This window comes from Protopterus annectens, chromosome 17.part0 (assembly GCF_019279795.1).
Source record: "Protopterus annectens isolate FY-2018-M chromosome 17.part0, PAN1.0, whole genome shotgun sequence".
In the NCBI taxonomy this organism is placed as follows: domain Eukaryota; kingdom Metazoa; phylum Chordata; order Ceratodontiformes; family Protopteridae; genus Protopterus; species Protopterus annectens.
The window spans coordinates 481,308,648-481,331,048 of NC_056751.1; positions in this window are offsets into that span (position 1 = coordinate 481,308,648).

The following is a 22,401-nucleotide window of genomic DNA, read 5'->3' on the forward strand; positions in this document are numbered from 1 at the left end:
TACAGAGGCGCCTACTAGTTTTCCCAATATAAAAATAGTTACAATTCATACAGATCACAATATAAACTAATCCTAAGGTACCACAATTACCTGTGTATAACCAAATATGTCATAGAGGTTCACCAACCAACATGCTTTTACTTTGTAAAATGTAGCTGCAATATTTGCACATAGCACATTTTTTGGTACCTTCCCTATGCCTGCTGTTTTATGTTATAGGGTGTTCTAAGTAATGTTTCAAATTCTGACCTGTTTTAAAAACAAAATTAGTTTTTTGACCCATGGTATCCAAAATCTCAACATTACCCCTAAACATTACCCAATTTTTAATCATAATTTCTTTCAGAGCTATACTGTCTCCACCAAACTGGATAACCATTGAGTTTGAAAAAGAATTTTTCAAATTAACATCATTGTCTACCATGCTTCCCCTACACCCAGTAAGGGAGTATACCTTTTGCGCCATTCACACATAATTTTTTTCTCCAATCTCAAACAATAACCATTCTGGGTATCCTCTTTCTGAAAACATAGTAATAAGATTTCCCAGGTCCAATGTAAACAGGGAGATGTCGTAACACATTCTTGCGGCTCTAACAATTTGACCCTTCATAACATACTTTTTAATGTGAAAAGGGTGTTGACTCCAAAAACCCAAATAACTATTAGAAAAGGTCAGTTTCCTGTATAATTTAGAACCAAACGTCTGTTCTATCCTATTTTTGAAGACTGTGACATCCAAATAAGCAGCAGAATCTTCAAAATGAATATAAGTGAAGCTCAAAAAAGAATTATTGTTTTAATCAGTTGTACTAATGCAATATAAAATAAATATGCCAATACTGATTAAAACCTAAAGTAAAAATGTATTTTTTCTCCCATGCATACATAACTAGATTAGCATAGGTGGAGGCACAATTGGCCCCCATAGCCACACCCTTAACTTGTAGAAAAAATTAATTTGCAAACACTGTGTAATTATTTTTTAGAATAATTTTCATAACTTCAACACAAAATTTGTTAATGTAGCATTCAAATTTGTTAATTCTAAAACTGTCTCAGAAAAGCTCGAGGCCTTCATTATGTGGGATAGATGAAAAATGATCTATCACATCTAAAGTCAAAAATCCCACAGTTCATCAGTGTAATAGTCCTGCTTAATTTTCCTCAGAAAATCCCACAAATCTTTTAATATATAATCACTGGGTTTATAGCATTTTGAATCAACCTAGTACAAATACAGCAAGGGGGTATGCCATACTGTTTTCATTTAATACAATTAACCTATAAGGTGGTTTATTCTAATGTACTTTATGTATTCCAAGTATTGAAGGTGTAGTTGGATGTTCGTTAACTAAGAATTCATAAATTTCTTCGTTAATGACCCCTTGGTAAAGGGAATCTTCCAAAAATAATTGCACTTTCTTTTGTGCAATATTAATTTGATTAATAGACACTATTTCATATTTTTAACATCATGTGAGATTGTCAACATGTCACAGTCATAATCCTCCTTGTTTACCATCACATATCTAAACATACTAGAAAATATTAAGATACAAACAAACACCCTAATACTGTGTGATTTCAACTACCCTACCATTAACTGGGAAAACTACACGAATACCAACACCTTTGACCAACGGTTCTTGGAATTCATAAATACCAATGCCCTGGATCAACTAATCCATAGTCCCACCACGGGCTCCAATATCCTAGACCTGGTCATTACCAACATGGGAAATCGATGCTCCACACCTATGGTCATCCCCTCGTTGGTCAGGTCTGACCATAAGCTAATCATCCTTAACATCCACATCCCACCCCCACCCCCCAGTAAGGAAACCTCCATAAAAAACTTCTCCAAAGCCAACTTCATGCTACTCAAGTCAGAAGTGACAAACTTCATGACACCCATGCAGACAGGAACTGAAAGTTTGACTGATGAATCCTACACTAAGGCACTGTACAAGCACATCCCAAATAGAACCAAGATGCTCTCCTCCAAAAACAGAAAGCCAATCTGGTGGTCCCCTGCCATAAACAAACTTTACAACAAAAGGAAGAAACTGTTGCAGAAAAGAGGAAAATCCCAGGATGTAAATGACTCCCTTACCAGCCTCAGTAAGAAGCTGAGATCCCTCATAAAATCCTCCAATGCTAGTTACGAAAATAAAATTGCCAAAGATTCCAAAGATAACCACAAGGCATTCTATAACTATATCAATAATCTAAATGGCAATGCCTGGATCTGCTGTGAGCTACAACAAAATGGCATTAAATTTACTGATCCCAAGGATATTGCCAATATCCTGGCAGATCAATTCAGTGGCAACTTCACCCCCCTCTCATCCCCTAAATGGCCCATCTCAATACTGGAAGATTGCCAAATTCCGGTAATAACGGCCACACAGGTAAAAAACTCACTCTCCAAAGCTACGAATACAACATCCGTGGGACCAGATGACATCGCAGGCTGTGTACTACATGAACCACAAAATGAACTGGCACCTCACCTAAGTGTCATGTTTAATCATAGCCTCACCTTAGGCTTTGTGCCCAATGAGTGGTGCACAGCTACAGTTATCCCACTCCACAAGGGGGGATCCACCTTGGATCCGGGAACTACAGCCCCATCAGTCTGATGAGCCTTATCTGCAAGGCCATGGAATGTATTATCATGGAACATATAAAAAAGACATTGGCAACTTTCAAACACTGGACCCCATCTAGTTTAGGTTCGTGAAGGGCCGATCTTGTCTCCTGAACCTGATTGACTTCCTCGAATCAGTCTCCAGAGATGTGGACAAGGGTAAGGTGGTCCACACAGCCTATTTGGACCTTGCCAATGCCTTTAACACCATCCCCCACTCTGGAATTATAGATAGACCTACTAAGCTGGGCATTAATCCCTACGTCACTCGATGGGTTGCCAACTGGCTTACTGACAGAACCCACACTGTAAAAGTAGCCGTCTCCAAACCCAGCTCCAGACAAGTGACAAGTGGAGTACCTCAGGGTTCAGTTCTGGGACTGCTCTTGTTTGGCATCTACTTCTCTGAAGTACAGGCCAACACTAAAGGACTCTGGCTAACAAAGTTCACAGATGACTGCAAACTGGGAGCCATTATTGAATCTCCAAATGATATGGATACTCTAAAAAAGGGCCTTACAGAAACAGATGCTTGGTGCCAGAGCCATGGGCTCAAGCTCAATACCAAGAAATGTATAGTTATCCCCTTTGGGAAAAAAACATGTACCCTTGAATTACCACATAGGTGGCAGTACATTAAACACCGAAAGTGTGATAAGAGACTTAGGGATACAGGTGGACAGTGGTCTCACCTTCGATAACCACATTGCACCAACAGTCAGGAAATCCTTCTATGTGGCACACCTCATCACTAAGGGCTTTTTATCCAGAAAAAAAGAGGTCATTGTCTCACTGTAGTCATCCCTCATTAGACCCATTATTGAATAGAATGCTCCATTTGGTATGTACCTCTCAAGACATCTGCAACAACTGGAAAGGCCACAGAAATTCCTCACTAAAAGAATCACAGGCCTAAAGCAGATGCACTATGCTGACCACCTTAAAAAACTCCAGCTATACTCTGTCGCATATTGTCGACTCAGAGGCAATCTCTGCTTAACATATAAGGCCATGTCAAACACAGAGCTGTTGGACATGCTACACTTAAAGAAATCCCAATCCTAAATATTGAAAAATCAATGTCAGTTGCCTTATGAAGTGCAAACACACTCAGTGGCATTGTACAGTGGTCAGCAACATGGATTTTAAAAGCTGCAGAAGTTACACTAATTACCCAACTGTCTCTGTGGCACAAGGTGTAAATATGTTGAGATAAACAAGACAGAAGGTTGGGGGTTGGAGTCCCACAATAGTTATTTTAACTGTGGAATGCTCATAATGATTATTTATAGAAACAATACATGTTCAGTTATGCTTTTTACATTTTCTGCATTGCCTGCCTATGTATAAATAGAGTTCACAACTTATGGAATAAGCAGTAAGATTTAATTAGGTTTGCTTTCCTTCATGCAAACAGGCTCAGTGGCAAGGTTTGGCCATCACTACTCTGGACAGTACTTTGTGGAAAATGTACCTGCTGCCTAGCTTTCACTGTGAAACCAGGAGTAAGTACAATGAGTTTATGGCCAGAGCACTGGTGAACCAGGGTGCTACTCCAGCACAATACACCTTTTACTTAAGGCATCTGAGTGTAATTTTTCAAAAAATTTTGAATACAAAGGTAAAACTGCATACCAAAAGCTAGGTATAGCAAGTTAATTGAGATTAGCTATATATTGTTTAGGTATAGTAAGTATTATGTGTGTAACTGGTTTATCATAACAATGATGATTATTGCATATCTCTGATGGACACGATAGTTTACTGACAATAATCTATACCTCTCCCATAATCCAAGTATAACTGTAAAGCAGAATGTATTGTGAGGTATGTACCACAAATCCATTACTAAAGTAATTGACATTTATACATTTCCAGTATATTGTCACACATTACTCCCTCCTGCATCACAGCTAAGAATGCATAAGCCAGGACGTTGTAACTATCACACACGTATAGGCTTACTTGAAGTATAGAAGCTGTCCCTCTTTAAACTGTATGTCTGTGATGACCATGACTGGCAAAAACTTCTTCTGTGGCAATGAGGAATAATCCCCTGTGTGGAAATGTATGTATTCTGTTTTGCATAGGTTTGAATCCTACCTTGTACAAATTATACACCAGAAAATATGTGCCAAGTCAACTCATTAATCCCTCTACAGCCATAGCTTAAAAGCCAAACCATTTAGCATTTCAGTGTTGGCCAGTGGACAAAGTCTGACCAGGTGTAGCAGCACACATGCCATAAATGAATGCCAATTGTCAAATTGTCATTGCTGTTCCATAAACTCCCTTCTTCTTTGTTTGGCAATTTTTCATTCTGCTTAACATCAAACAGACATGGCTGGCATTGTTATGTGGGTTTGTGCACTGGTCATAAAATATGATATCATGAATTGGTGGAACAACACCTGTACTTTTGTTGGAGACCTTTGCAGACATGGCAGGATATGGGAAAGATGGTTCTAAATTCAGGGCACAGAAGTGGGGTATGGGGAGTCAGAAATATTTGTTGCACTCCTCATGAAGCATTACAGCCACAGGTTGCTTCAGAGGGACTATACCAGATCTCAATATAAGGCTGAGGCTTGGAACAGCCTAGCCAAGGCTGTCTCCAGTGCAACTGGCATACCATACACTGGGAATCAATACAGGCATCATTACAGTGACCTGAAACAGCTCAAACAAGCACAACTCTACCAGTGGCTGGAAAAGTTTAGAACTGCTGACATCCCGCAGTTGTGTAAATGTACAGATAAAGCAACTTTAAATATTATGGAAATCTATTGATAGCCAAGATAGGTATGGCTTTCTTGTCTCTTTTTTTCTGCTTTATTTTACAGTGGCACAGGAAATTTCAGCAAAGGGGGGGATACATGCTGAGAGACTGGAGAGACTCAGAGAAGCAAGGGGTGTGTATGCAGCACAAATTAACATGATTGTATTAAATATATTGGTATTCTATAGATTAGTAGCAACTTAAACATGCAGATCTTAAGTATAAAAGCAATCATGCATGCTTTCTTCTGTAGCTCTTGGTAATTGTATTAGATAAGTGTAATAATGTATTCAGAGTAGGTGGGTTTAATTTCCACAAGTAACCTATACATTCATATTTAAAAAAGATCATTTTTAAATTTTAATTGCAGTAAAACTGGCTTTAATAGCATGCTGTTAAGTTAATCTGTAGTGTCTTTAAAATCATATATGGAATATCTGTATATTCCAAGGATTACTTGTAATAGTTACAATCCTTTTGGAGATTGGGAAAGCTAAACCATGAATGTGACATATAATGAATCTAATCATCTCTTTTCTTTTTTTGTCTCACCCCACCCCTTATCTCTTCTTCTTTTTTTTTTTTTTGGTAAATGGAAACACACCGTTATGGTGTCATAATTTTCTGCCAGCAAAACAAATGCTTTTCTGGACAGGGAGGTAAGCCAACTGCTGTGGCTCAGTCTGCCAAAGCTCTAACAGCTGCTGCACTAATACTCAGTACCTCTGGGACACAACTGGCAGTACTGCCTCCGCAGCCCCTGCACTATCTTGCCCATTCACATCAGATAGCATTGTGCAGGCTGCTGGTGCATTGGTACCGGCTAGGATTACTGATGGAGATGTTGATTACATCACCCACCAGGGGCTGCCAGAGATGGTCCATAATGTTATAGAAACTGGCATTAGTGCCTGCATCAACCACCTGGAGAGGTTGCTCATTAGAATGGAAAAGAGATTCCCACATTAGGCAGTCTCACAGTGAACCTAGGAAGGGGACAGTGATGATGGATAGTTCTGAGGGTGAGTAATAGATTCTCACTGTTCCTATGCTTGATGGTCATGTGCCTCCAATGTCCCCTAGCTATCCCCAATCATAGTGTCCCACGACCGTTTGTGTCCGTCACCATCCCTGTGTTTGGAATCTAGGAAGGGGACCATGATGACAGATAGTTCTGAGGGTGAGGACTAGATTCTCACTGTTCCCATGCTTGACAGGCATGTGCCTCCAATGTCCTTTACCTATCCCCAATCATGGTGCCACTTGACCATTTGTGTCCAGCACCATCCCTGTGTTTGTCCTGTTTGTTTGCACCTACTACCTCACCTACCCTACCTACCTGACTTTGACATTCCTATGTCCCATTCTCAACAATCCTCCCTTCTTGACATAAATAAATACATAAATAAATCAATAAATAAAATAAAAATATAAAATAAAGAAAGAAAGAAAAAAATGGTCACCTGTCCCAAAAAAAATGTTTTATACATAGCTCTCCACTTCACATATTTCTGTTCTTAACACACTTGATTTGTTCCAATTGACTATACAACATTATTGCATTGTTGTCACCCTCCATTTTGTGGTGACCGTCCAAATTCATCTCACATTATGGTGTGAACGAAGCAGATATTTATGGTTCTTTCCTAATTCCCTCCTGCAAATTTATTTATTTATTTTATTTAAATTTACATTTGTTGACTGGGATTGTCTGATTGAGCTGAAGAGCCCTTTTTCAGTGGGGGCCCAGGGAGAAAAGCTCCAAAATATTATACAATTTTCATTATAAATTAGCATTAAACAGCAATGCTACAGAATTATTACAAGGCATTACATAGCAATACAATGTTATACAGTGTCAATAATCAGGAGTATAGCATAACTATTTAAAGATGTATAAAAGGAAATATGTCATTAAGATAAGTATAGTTTGTGGGGTAAGTAGTTACAAAAAAATAGTTTTATCATGATGTAGTTGCATGAAGGCAAGACAATTACAACATAATGTTTTATTAGAATGAATTCCTTTATTCCTTTCCCTTTGTTTTTCCCCCTTGTAGGAGGACCTGCAGGTACCACTGCACCAGCTCCTGGGGTAATTCTTCCTGATCTTCAGGGCCTAGATAGTGCAGTGGCAGCAGAGGCAGTACTGCCAGTTTGGGTCCCAGATGTGCAGGGCGACAGTATGGCAGGCACTGGAGGGGTGATGTGCTGAGCTGCACTTGTTGGCCTACTTCCCTGTGCTGGAAAACATTTAGTCATTTTTCAGTAACTGATGACATCAAAACATTGTGACCACACATATAAAACTAAACAAAGAGAGAGAAATAAGCGCTGGGGTAAGAGAGAAATAAGAAAAAGATAATTAGAACCATAACATCGCATACAATAAATTATTATGATATAAATATAAGCTTACTTTTGCTTTAATTATACTATTTAACAATGACAAACTAAGACTGATAATTGTTCAAATTAATCCTTATAATATGTATATATTGCATGTGTGCTTTTTCAAGTAATACAGATTAAGTTAAAAGAATGGCATTTATCCCAATTTAGTTAAAATTATTATGCAATTTATTTTTAAATTATTTTACAATTTATTTGCTACCTGTGGGATTTGAACCCACAAAATCTGAATACATTATCTCAACTGATTACTATGATGCCTTGAGCTACAGAATGAAGCATGCATGCTTAATTTTACAGTTAAGATAAGCATGCTTTATTTGTTACTAATTTATAGAAGAGCAATACTTTTTATAAAATAATTATTTTATGCTGCATACATGCCCCTGGTTTCTCTTAATACTTTTGTTTCCCAATTTATTGTTTATTGTTTTAGTTATAACATAACAATAATACCAAGCACTGAGTACAAAGAATAGAACAAAGAAGAAAAAAATCAACTATGTACATTCAATAGGTTTAAAATATTGGTGTTCTCCTATTGATTGTTGCATACTTTGTATGATTTAGGACCTTGGTGTTAAAAGCGAGTATAATAAAAGCGATACATCTTGGTCTTAAGTGTTAGGGGAACAATTAGCTTGTAAAATATAAATTGAGATTTATCTACACTATTTACACAATGGATGCCACTAGTGGATAGGCTAAGAGGGTCTATATTAGAACATTGAAGTTTCACAACTTTGAATTTCCTAATATTGGCCCCTATTCAACGAACACTGAAAATAGCAAAGCTGCAGAACACCGAATGTCTTCCTAGGGAAGGAATTCAGTTGGCCATTCCTGTGGCTTCGCTATATTCAGCACTGTGGTGGAAAGTTATGGGTCAGGATCAGAAAGTGTGCGATTGTGTGGATGTGAGGGTTAGGGCGCAGGGTAGGTAAGTTAGGGTTAGGGCACGGGTGAGGTGAGTGTGCGATAGTGATGGACCTTAGGGTTAGGGTTTGAGTTAAGGTAAGTGGATAGCTAGTGGTGTATGTACAGTTTAGTGTAGGGTTACATGTAGGATTTTAGGTGTATGTGTGTGGATTGCTGTTTGTTTGATGTGCTTGTATTGTGTGTATGTGTGTCGGAACAGCAAAGTTTTTCCCTGGGAAAAAAAATTGCTGTTCTGCATGTTCGATATTGTCAGCGTTTGCTGAATAGGGGTCAATATTAGGACATTTGATGTTTTAAAAAGTCGATGTTATAATATAGACCTGGCTAAGACTAAGAGATATTTCTAATGTCTTTTTTTTTTCCCCTCTTACGTAAAGGTGGTCTTCACTGTTTTTTGAAATATATAATTAGAGATAGATTTCAGTTAGTCTGTTAGAATAGTGTTGACCAGATTGCTCCAAAAAGTTTGGAAGTATGACCTTTTATTGGGGTGTTTGGTTATCAATTTATGAGAGGATATGTACTTTATAGCCATTACTTTGAAATTTTCCCAGGAGATTTTGGATTTATTTAGCCAGTTTTTTGCAATACAATATTTAATTAAGGCACATATTGTGATGAAAATATGTTTGTACATCCCAGTGAGAGATTTGGGAGTTATATGAAGGATTGCAATTTCCCACGAGAAGGTGGTCTTTTCATACCCCATCTTTTCAAGTTTTATTCTAAAAGGGCACCAAGGTTTCTCTTAATCTTTCCTAATGCTCAGCATGAGCTTCCCTGGGTGGCTGTAAAATAAAAAGGAGAGAGAAAGTGAAGAGCATTATGCATATAATTCTTGGATATTTCCAGCTTTCTACATAATTTAAAGTATCTTTATCTGTATACTTACACAACTGTGAGATGTCAGCAGTCCTAAACTCATCCGACTACTGGTTTGCTTGTGCCTGATTGCACCTTTTCAGGTCATTGAAGTGGTGCCTACATTGCTTTCCAGTGTGTGGAATGCCAGTCACATTGGAGTCTGCCTTGGCAAGACTATTGCAAGCTTCTGATTTATATTATGACTCGGTATAGTCCTCCTGCAATAGCCTATGGCTGTCACTTTACAAGGAGTCCAGTGAAGATTCTGGACTTCTCTACACCCATCATTAACCCCTAAATTGGGCACTTTTGTTTCTTGCTCCCACCAAGTCCATACATGTCATACTACCACAGTTAAAGTGTTTTTCTGCCATTTTGTGTTATTGCGTTTAAGGCTAGTGTACAGACTTGATCGATGATGCCAACCACATTTGCATGATGTTAAACAGAGATCAACAATGTCAAACAGAGAGGGATACACTTTATGAAATAGCAAAAGTAATGTGATACTTGTCATTAGTCTATTGGTTGGTTGCTGCTGTACCTGTTAGCTGATTTAACTTTGCTAACATGTATTGGCTGTATAAATTTTATGACCTGACACATTTTTTGTGGCTTTACACACTGATAAAAGTAATTAGTACAATGTGGGAGTCAAACCTATGAATTTTATTTACACAGAGGGCTTTTTCATCCTTGCCACAGAAGTGCTTATCAGACATGCTCATTAATTATATGGACACACAGAAGAGTGAATAATGATGTATGTGTGTGTGACCTGAAAAGGCCCTGATTTATACATTCATGTATATATATCACTGAATTATGAAGTCCATTCAATGGCAGAAAAAATACTTAAGTACAGAAACATAATTGTCAGTATACCGTCAGTCACATAATAATTCATATGATAGTCAGTGCTAGACATAGTTATTATTATTTATAGTTATCTTAACATTGTTATTTATTTTTTAAAATTGACTGGACAAGCAGTAATAAAATTTAGTGTGCTAGATTACAGCCCTGGCTCATCTGTATTGCAGGCATTAACTTATAGTAGTTTCCACATAGAAGCCTGGACAACAGGTATATTTTTACAATCATTACTGTGCAGAGTGTGCTGCGGTAGCATTGTCGCCTCACAGCAAGACGTTGTCACATTTGATTCTCAGCTAGAGCGTCTTCTGTGTGGAGGCATGCGTGAATGGACATGCCTTCGTTGAAGGTTGTGCGTCAGGGCTGGTAACTCGGCACATAAAAATCCACTACCAAACATTAGTGGGCCGGAGTTCCACTGTGGTGACCCCTAACCAGGATAAGCCGAAAGACACAACAACAACAACTGTGCAGAGTGCTCATTGTAACTGAGACCATGCCAAACATGCTCATTAGTTATACATACAAATTAAAGATTTGAGTTGTTAACTGTGTATGTATATGACATGAAAGTTCAGAACATAAATGTTTAACTGTAGAACCATAATTGTACTGATACACACAGTTAGACATTTAATGTATATGATATTCTGTGTATACTCAATGTATCTGGTACAGATAGTTATTTGTATGTGTTATTTATCTATTGTGAATTTTTCTATAAAGTACAGTGGAACAGCATTAATAAAACTTTTGAGTTTGCTGGATTAGAACCCTGGCTCACCTGTATTGTAGCACTTAACTTATATCTGTTGCCACAGTTAGAGCTAAGCATCAGCTGTATATTTTCACATTCATTACTGTGTATGTGTGTTGACCACCACCCAATGCTGCTTAGAATGTTTCCGCAGTGGAAGGCCACTCATGTTACAATATATTCTTTTTGAAATTGACAATGTCTGCTTGTTGTCTGCAGGTGTCTGGACCTGCAAGTGTTTTGGAAGCCTGCTGACCAGAGTGCAACATTAATTACCATGTGTGTGTGATGGTCAACAAATGATACAACAATGTATCCTTTTTAAAATTGACAATGTCTGACTATTACCTGCAGGTGTTCTAGACCTGCAGATGTGGAATTTTGCTAACCATCACGCAACTCTGTTTAGCATGTTTGTGTGATAGAATGCAAAAGATGTAACAATGTATCTTTTGTGAAATTGACAATATCCGCTTGTTGTTTGGGTCATTACACCAGGTTTGCATGAAGGTGAGCAATTTGCAAATGAGTTTAGCAAAGCTCAACATGTACTAATATTGTAAAAAATGTTTATCAGTTTTTATCAGTAAAAGAAAAAGGTGGGACTTGAATCCCGATCTTTAGATACAATCTGCTATGTGATTCATTATGTTTACCAGATGTGCTACACACACACACTTGTAATGCTGCCTTTATGATATAAGCAACTTCTATTAGCTTTAATTTATTTTGGTGTTTCACCGTAAGCAGTGCATCACTCAAATATTAATATAAAAAAGGAAGGATAAACATTACACAACACTTTTTAGCACACCTTATAGATTTTTACACAAATCTGGATTTGAACTGTCAGACAAGTGGAATTAGAAAACACACTAGTTGTGTCTTATCTGTGTTTGCCACAGAAACAACTTTGCAGGAGTAATGCAAATCATTGTGCATAGAAACAAGGCCCATCTCCTATACAGTATTAACAAAGCATATACATCTGTAAACTCTCTGTTGTTTGTGCATGTGTGGCTTACATATTTAGTGCAATAAGTGATCACACAACCATTTATGAATGTTGTTTTCAACAATGCAGCCATGTCTTCACTTTGTATTGTATTCATTTTTCTCTTATATGTGCTTTTGTGTATCTGGCGTATAAATGAATGTGGTTTTGTTAGATAAATTGTTCCATGAAGGTGAAAGGCCAAGGTACCAGAATAAATTTTCTGTGACCAGTATTCCTTGATGTCATTGTGGTTGTTACATCATGGTGGTTGAAACTCTGGTGGCTTTGGCTATTAGTGAAATAAAATGAGAATATGTGCTGTTCACTTCCATTTAAAAGCTTGCTACAGTTACTTATACACTTTGTAAGTGCATCTTGGGTGGCACACCCACTGCAGTTAAGGTAGTTTGAATTGCTGTTGTGTCTTGCTTCTCCCTACCACTAATTATTCACAGTTGCAATCCATTAGCAACTAACACTGAAGTAGTGCCTGCATTATCTTTACACCTGCTACACAAAGTCACACATTTGGGATTCAGCAATTCTAAAGAGTTCCCACCGCATTTTCATCTTCACTGTGCTCAGAAGCCTGAATCTACACTATAAAAGATAACCATGTAGCGAGGCAATTGAAGGTGAGGAGAGGTGTATATGTGGAGAACACAGAAGATTGCTATTCATTTTGATTTATCTGCAAAAAAGGCTTTTGATCCTGCTAAGGTATGATTGTATTTGTCAAGTACATGCTGGATTAATTAACATGTTACAAAGATAAACATTTATAAATCTATATATATATATATATATATTTATATATATATATATATATATATATATATATATATATATATATATATAAATCCATTAGAAAATAGAACTTTAACTATATAGATTTCTTATAGTTCACCGTTGGCATATATTTTTGGAAAGCATTTTACTTTTTCAGCTAGACAGGTCTTGTTAACTTTCTTCACAAGTGTTATAGATACAACTGGTTATCTTACATTCTTCTTGTGTTATTTCAGAGAAATGTAATGTACTATATTGTCAATGACACAGGAGTATTTGGCTTCTAAGATGGCCCATAGACACCTCAGTGGAATGCTGGCATAATGAGAGGTGACTGGCAGTCATATAAAATTGACTTTTATGTTGTAAATGTGTACACATATCTTGTGAGAATTGAATTGAAAGCATTTATAACAATTTAATTATGTGATATTCCTTTGTACAACTGTCATTTGCCTCTTGTTTTGGGGGTGTGGCAGCCAAGTACCATTTGTGTGTGTCCACAACAAAAGGTGTGTTTCAAGAGGCTAGCTCTTTAAATTCTGTAGTCATCCTATTCTTTTCATGGTAAATTATACCTTACTCTAGTGGTATTCCTGGTTTTGGATCAAACATTGGCTTGTGTGTGAGTGTGATATGCTACGACCACATAACCTTAAATTTTAATAACTGAACTGTGTATCTCCAATGGTTAATATTGAAAATATAATATGTGTGAGTATATAAGCAGGAACTTCATTATGTGATATTTATGTGTTGTATCCTTCTCTGTTTTAAGTCACATAAGATTATGGCATCCATGTATACAAATCCATGTAAATCCCCTTTCAGTAACTCAGAAAATGATGTCATATTGCAGGCATTCAAGTGCCATGGAGCCTTTCTGCTTGAGAGAGTCTGTAGGGATATGGCTGCCAAAATGCAGATTTGGAACCAGATAGTCAATGACATAAATGCCGCAGGGAGCCACACCAGGACTTATGATCAGGTACATCCTTGGGCCACTGATATAATTTCATCAGCACAGAGGAAAGCAACTGTAGTTGCCCATAAACAGTTGGCTACAGTGGGATGGGCCTGCTACAGAGCCACTAGTGACACCAAATGAAGGGTTCCTGTCCATTGTTAGAGATCCAGAGAGCTCAGTGGAAACTGCACAACAATATGTGATTGATGTTGGTGCTGATGTTTCTGGGATGACAAGTATGACCCAGGAGTAGTTTCCAGGTAAGCTTACATATGCCAGTTTGTAAGATTTTCTTGTATAGCAAAATACTGGTTCATAGGTTCATAGCAGGTTACTAGGATAATGACCCAAAAGTCTATACAACACTAGACACATCTATACAGAGTTGCCACAATTGCTGGTGGTTATCCGAGTGAAGTCTGCAGAGGTAAGAGTCTATAGTAGTTAATGCCAACTCCCTCGGTCAAGCAAGGACATAGGCACCATACCAGGAGTGAATTGCGGTCAGCCAATCATTGATCTAGTTTGTGATTGAAAAGGGGGGAGCTCTATTTAATGTCATTTGGAAGTTTGCTCCAGAGAAATAGCAGTTTCTGAGAGATGTATCTATGTCTTCAGCATGACCTGTTTGTTTGACAGACTAGGTTAAGATTCCAGGAGCAATTTACTCTCCAGTCGTTTGATTTACAAATGTGTAGCATTTCCATCAGAGCTGGGTCAGAGAATGCCCTATAAGCCAGACACAACCTTATCTACCTATAGGATTCAGACTACAGTGTCAGGGTTTTCAGTCTTTCCACGTAAAGTTTGTTTTGTTTGCTCTGTAATTTCTTGGTGAGAAATCTTTGTAGTCTCTCCAATTTTTTCAGTTGTCTGGTGAAATCCATGCTAAAGGGAGCACTGTACTAAATTATTGGCCTGATGAGGGTTGAGTATAATGGAATTATAGTATCCCTAGATCTAGATGCAATATCTTTACTTATATGATGCGCCACATAAAAGGATTTCCTTACTATTGTGGATACATAGTGGTCAAAGTTCAGCTTGCCATCAACTTGAGTACCCAGAACACATACCATTGAGTCTACACTTAGGAGGTGCTGTCTATAATGTAATTTGTAGGGATGTCATATTTTCCAAATAGAATAATAATGCATTTTTTTACATTTAGCTTTAATCCGTGGCTTTGGCACCAACTATTTGTCTGTGTTATCCCTGTCTGCAGTACATTAACATCATTGGCGAACCCAGTGATTGCCCCCACTTTCCAATCATCAGCAAACATGGTCATCCACAGACCATCCAAGTTTTTCTGGACTTCTTAGAAATGCATTCTGAACAATAAGTAGCCTAGCACAGAACCATGTGGTATGCCACTGGTGACTGTTCTTTTGATAGAGGTGAAATCACCCACTTTGACATTATGTGTCCTGTCGGTGAGCCAGTTGGCTAACTATCTGGTGATTTAAGGGTTAATACACAATTGTGAGAGTTTCTCTATAATACATGAGTGGTAGATTGTGTCAATTGCCTTGACTAAGTCAAGATAGGCAGTACGCGCTGTCTTTCTCTAGTCCAGGGTCTTGGTGATTTTCTTAAAGAAGTCAAACAGGTTTAACAGGCATGATTTACCTTTAATAAATCAGAACTGGGTTAGGTCTAGAGTTTGGAAATTACCTATGTCCTTGTTAATAAGGTCCATAATGATTTTTTATATGGCCTTGCAGATGCTGCTAGTCAAGCTTATGGGCCTATAATTGCCAGAGTTATTTGATTGTCCCCCTTTGTGCAGTGAGATTATTGTTGCTCCCCTCCATTCTGCCAGAACATAGCCATGTTTCAGGCTGTGATTAAACAAGGATTTAAGTGGGTCTGCTGGATCATATCTTCAGTTGTTTAAAAGGCAACCTTGGATGTTATCTGGTCCCATTGATGTCATGTTTTTGGCCTTGCAGAGCACCAAGATGACCTGCTCTCTTGAGATAATAGGTTGAGGAATGGTGGCAGATATACTTTGGGGGATTACTGGAGAGGATATGGGGGTGAAGTTTTCTCCAAATCTGTCTACTAGCAGGTTGGCTATTACCTCCAGCTGAGTATGGGTGGTGCCATCTACAACCAGTTCAGCATATAGCTGAGCAGTTCTTTTTAAATTTCAGATGTAGCTAGAGAATGGCTTGTGATTATCCTTAGCTAGGGAAGTTATTTTTGCTTTATAATTAGCTTTGCAGGACTTGACAAGATATCTAATTTGTTTGTTTAAGCTAGAGAGGTATTTCTTTTCTGTCAAGCCAGTACCCTTTTGTCTTGGACATTAATTTATTTCTCTTGCTGTATAGCCTGTTTATGCTATGGGTCCAACAGGGTGGCTTGTTTTTTCTGCAAGACCTGGTTTTAATCTAGTCTGGGACAGCCAATTCTATACAACTGCTTAAGTGGTTATACATGGCATTGATGTACACCTCTGCAAAGAACTCCATGCTATCTGCATTTGAGGGGGCTTTGAAACTTCTTATACTATCACTTAATAGGAGGAAATATGTCTTAGAACAATTCTTAAGCATTTTTCAGCTTGATGGGTAACTGGTTATATTATTACATTGAACAAGACTGATTTGTGGTCCAATCTTAAGAGGGAGAACATCACACAGTGAGAGTGAAATGTTCTCCCATGTTAGTGAGCACTAGGTTCAGGACATTTGAGCCTCTTGTGGGTGTACTTACTAGCTGTTCCAGAGCATTTGCATTGACAAAGTCCAAGAACCTCTGAGTCAGCATGTTTGTGGTTGTGTATGTTTCCCAGTCAGTGGTAGGATAATTAAAATCACCCATGAGTAAGGTGTTGGGCTGTATGGCAAGGGACTCCAGAAAGTCCCGGTATGCGGTATGCTTCTCCTGTTTCATGGTAATGGACCTATAGCTAGCTATGATATGGTAAGAGTCTTTGCCTGTAGTTAACTGGATATTGATTAGCTCAAGAGAGTCATATTGTTTGATGAGTCTCAAGGTGTACTTATCCTTAATGAAGATTAATACACCTTTCCTTTGCTCAAGAAGTAGCTCAAGACAGTCATACTATTTGACCAGTGTCAAGGTGTAGTTAAACTTAATGAAGATGGATACACCTTCTCCTTTGGTTCTTTCATGCTCAGTTTGTGGTCTAAATGTATAAATGTATTGTAGACCTGCATGGCCAAGGAGCTTTCTGTGCCTTTGAACCATGTCTCAGTGACTGCATAGATGTCAGCATCTTCAGAGGTGAGGATTGTTTCCAAAGAGTGCAGTTTCTTGTTTAGACTCCTCGCATTAAGCAGCAGTACCTTGAGTTTATCTAGAGAGGATTTTGTTATGATGGCAGGTTGATTATTTTGACAGTGCCTAAAAAGGCACAATAGAGGTGGCTAATGCCTTTGCCAGTATCTGAAAGCCTACAGTAGACAGGTGCAGACCATCTCTTGTAAAGCACTGTAGCCTGTTGACCATTCTTCCCAGGCTGACAGATATTGGATCCCCTTGGACTGACACCATAAGCTAAGCCAATTGTCAAAGTCAATCATTTTTTGTTTGTATTGTGGAATCATCCTTGGAGAATGTAGAATTCTGCTTAAGTCTAGGCTTATACCTGCCGATGACACATAATCTGAGAGCTCAGTGATGTCTCTCTTCATATAGTTCAGTGAGGTATGTCTAAAGTAATTCACCCCCACATGAACCATGATGGAGTCATACCAGTACTTGTGGTTGAGTGACTTGAATGCTTGAGTGACTTGACAGATCCTGGTGCCTGACAGATAGCTAACCATAACCTGCTCCTTATCCAGTCTAGTGAGGGGAACATCCATGTGTCTCACAATGGAATCCCCTATGATCAATGCATTAGGTTTTCTGGTGTTACACCTTATGGACTTATTTGATGAAACACTGCTGTGTTTGTTATTATGAGTTGTGGTTATTTTTTGCATTGTTATATAAGTGGTTTCTATTTGGGAGGCCACTGATCTTTTGGTAAGTTACTAGTGAGTACCTGTGCATATGTGGGTGCATGTGCCATGACCTTGTTTAGTGTGGGAAGTGTGTGCATGTGTGTGTGAGAGTCTTGCCTCCAATTTCATAGTGTAACTACATCTTTCACGTAAAGCATTTGCTTGTTTCAGGATTAAGTGGTTGTCAGTATACATGGGACAATTGCTACATTGTCTATCAGGCTGACCAGAGAGATGATGGAAAACTGCCTGTCCTTGACAGCAGGCTCTTACTGTATGTTTTATTAGGGAAGGTAATGAGTCAATTTGAAAGAACTGTGCTGGTAGTGTTGAGACTACAAGATGGACCTATACTTTGTGTAGGCTAAGGTTAATCAATAAGGCAACACTGCTCAGTGCGCAATTGAGTTGCTCCTAGATCAACAGAAAAGCTTGGAAGGGTTTCACTGACAGCTGTTTGGTGAAAAATGAGCTTCTAGGCATTTGCATCTATGCAAGGGGCACTGATATCCACTGCTGCTTGAAGAGCAGCACCACACAAACATGGGGATACAATATGAGCTAGGAAAAACAAGTTTTAAACTAACTACCAATCAGGAAAGCACACAATAAACCTTTTACCAGCAATCCCCAACTAGACTGGTTAGATCAGCACACTTCTGCCACAAGGGTGGCACATTTTTAGTGAATAATAGATGGTTTGTAGACCAAGTTAAGAAAACCACACAAACTACCTTCAACAGCCCTACAACTAACAGATGCAATATAATACAATGAATTAACTACTTAAAGCAGCAGCAGACAATACAGTTTTTGAAACTGTTAAAGTACAGTCACAGTATATAAGAGTAGTGCAAAAAGATACTTAGAACCCTTTTGTGTATTTCCTAGTTTAGGTAGACCAGGTAAACATCTACTGCCACTAGATGAATAATCCCAGTCCTCCTAATGTAAAAGTACATTAAAGGGGTATCAAGAGTGAAATGCCCCCACAAACAAACTTAAAGCATAGGAAATTCTACCACAAACAAACATAAAGATATGAATACAGCAGTGTACTTTAAACACCCTATAAAAGTGGGATGATTCAATAAATGTCTGTGCTTTGTATAAATGAGACAAGAGCCAGTCTATTGTAAAAGATTTATAAAGGCACTAAAAACAAATAAGCTGATTAATAAGCCCGTCAAACAGTAAAGCTACATGCAGAAATCTCAAGTGTTTCCCCAACATAAACATACCAGGTTATCTCCTAGTGCACTAGATGGAAAATCCACTGACCTCTTGATGTAAAAACAAGTGCTAGCCAGACTGCAAAAATACATTACTTTATCCAACAGCTAGCTATATAATGAATTCAGAGTAAGTAAATCACTAGAACAGACAATGAGAGACAAAATGCACTTTTTAAATATAAGCACAAGGAAAGGCAAATAAATAATTCAAGATATCAACAACAGGGCAGAAATGGAGGCAGATTAAAATCACCAGGTTTAAAAAGCAGATATGAACCTTTTGATAAATTTATATAGTTAATAACACATTTTTGTTCATTACAGATGAGGTTTGGGTGGAAGTTTCAGCCAAGTTTCAGTTAAAAGTATTGTTAATAGGCATATATAAAAAAATTGTGTATTATTTGTCCCCCATGTGTTATTGCAATTGTGATGATTGCATCCATACCTTACTTCAGTTTTTCCAGTACTATTCTCCCTAGCAAATGTGGATTCGTCTACATATGGTAAGGAAAACATTTCTATTTGATTATTGATGACTATTTGTCAGAAATATGGATTTATCTGTATGTGTAAGGTAGATGTCTGGAGTGTGTGTATTGCTGCATAATCTGTGGGTCTATATTATATTCTCAAAAGCCAACAATGTCGAATCTAACATTGTCGGCATGAGAATAGCGAAAATGCAGAACATCTAATGGGTAAACAGAAATCTCCATAAGGGGAGATTTCCATTTACTTCAATGTAGTGCAGTCTTGGAGTTGGTATATTTAAGTAGCAGGGTGTGTGTGTGAGGGGGGTGCAGGGGTGCTTGCCCCCTTGCCTACACCCTTTAGATTTTCTTTTTTTTTTAATTTATTTTATGAATATTTAAAATTTTAATAGTTTGATCAATAAAGGTCGACCTTTAGTGATTAGAACTATTAAACTTTCAGTGTTCTAATATAGACCCTAATCTGTTACAGTGGCACCAGTGTTAGTTTGTTATCATAATATTAAACTGTAGTGTAGGTATTAATTTCATTCCTGTGTCTGTTGCTTATTATCAAAGGTGATCCTGACAGTGTAAGGGTAGGACTCTTACCACCTGATGTATGTCAGAGTATCATCAGACTCTGATGATAATGATGGCCAAACAGAGGTACAGTTGAGGAGGTGGTGCCGAGGTTGAATCTGATATGGAGGTTGACATTCAGCCATCATTGTATTTCTCTTAGACACAGTTAATAGGCCTACACATACCTATTCCAATGATCCCTCAGAAATTGAACAGGGGGAGGCTGACACACTTGATCAGGGTAGTGTGGTTACTGTGGCTTCATTGTCAGTTGACTCTAGCCATAGTCAAAGTGTGGGTAGGGTGCCATGCAGGAGGGTTGTTAGAGGTTCTCAGGGGTGACCTGCTGTCCACCCTCCACCTGATCTTGGTGTGTCATTATGTGCCACTTGACATATGTTTAGGACCATCATGGAGATGCAGGCACATTCCAATAGGGCCTCTAAGAACATGCTTTGGATTGTATATGTGGCACAGACTGGCAAGCATAACTGCCTCCACTGTGAGGCTGATTCAATGGACTGGATGAATAAGACAATGGAACAGGCAGTGTCTGTGTGTGAAAGCCTGCTGAGAAGGGGATGGCATTCACATGGACATATGCCAGCAGCAGTATCTGATGTTAGCCAACAGTGCCATGCCCAATCAAACTCCTGTAGTGGCACTACTTCCAGTTTTCCATCAGTGCTTGAGGTGTCCACACCCAGTCATGGTAGGCCATGGGGTCATGGTCTTGGGCGTACTCATGATGATAACTGATGTAGCAGACATCAGTCATGTTCAGGTAGCTGTAGTGTATCTGACCATGGGCATGGACATGCTAGTGCAACTCCTGGCAGAGCTAGTTCTTGTGGTCAAGGGTGACAACTATGAACTTTTACCTCTATCATGCATGACTCATACCTGTCTGACATACTAGGATATAGAGCTAGCAAAGAACTTGTCTGTATTCTTGCAGACATTCACACACCTCACACATGCATTTCACCTTGAATACACATGCAAACACACACACACACACACACACACACACACACACACACACACACACACACACACACACACACACACACAAAATAGTTGCATGGATCAGTTGTGAACTTTACATCTCATTCAGTCTCAGTGGCCATTTGATACTTTATCCAAATTTCTGTCTGCCTGCCTGCCGGCCTGTCTGTCTTTCTTACTCACATGCACTCACTACATTTTGTGTCAGCCTTGGCCTCCTGCACCCCCAACACCCTGTGCAAATGGAGATAACTGTGCCATATCCTTGATTTTCTATCTTTTGGATTTAGGAATACATAAGTATTTTGTTGGATACCCATGTTCATAGCTGACTGAGTGTTTATTATATATGTGTTTTTGTGATGCTCTTTTAGAAATTATACTGCTTTCTTACAGGTTTCTGTAATGTGTGTATCTTTGATGCATGAACCTTATTAGTTGATAGAGAACACATCTATTGACATAAGTCATTCCTGTCACATATTGATGCCATTACTGTAAAAGTCACCCACCTTCTACTTAGTTAAGTTAGCAAGTAACAGTATGCAAGGATATCCCATTCATTTGTGCTCTTAGCCAGTTATTTTCCTATTCCAGGTTCAACACTTACCTTGATTGTCCAGCAGTTAGAAGAGTTTTAATTTAGTGCTGACTCTGAGCATTGCTAGTGATACACAGCCATTGCATGAGTAAGTAAAGCTTGTGAGCATTGCCTGGCATCAGTATTACTGTTTATATGTGCATAGGATGAAGGCTTTATGCCCTTACGTGGTAAGATTGTGTACTATCCATTGCCTCTTGGCCAAGGGCGTGTGTATGTTTATTCATGACTATGTCTACTGACATCCACAGTGGCTGATAGTCCCCATCTGACTCCTCACCTGTGTATGGCAGTGGTGACCTTGCCAGTGGTGGTGGGTGTGTGCTCCTTCCCCTTGGTGTTCATGCTGAAGCTGTTTTCTCAGAATAATATTCTTAAGGATAGGACAGACAGTGAAAATTTCAGCACAAGTACAGAGACTGTACTGCAGGGCTCCCCCGATGTATCTAGCCACTAGAACTGTGACTTCAGCAGCCCAAACAC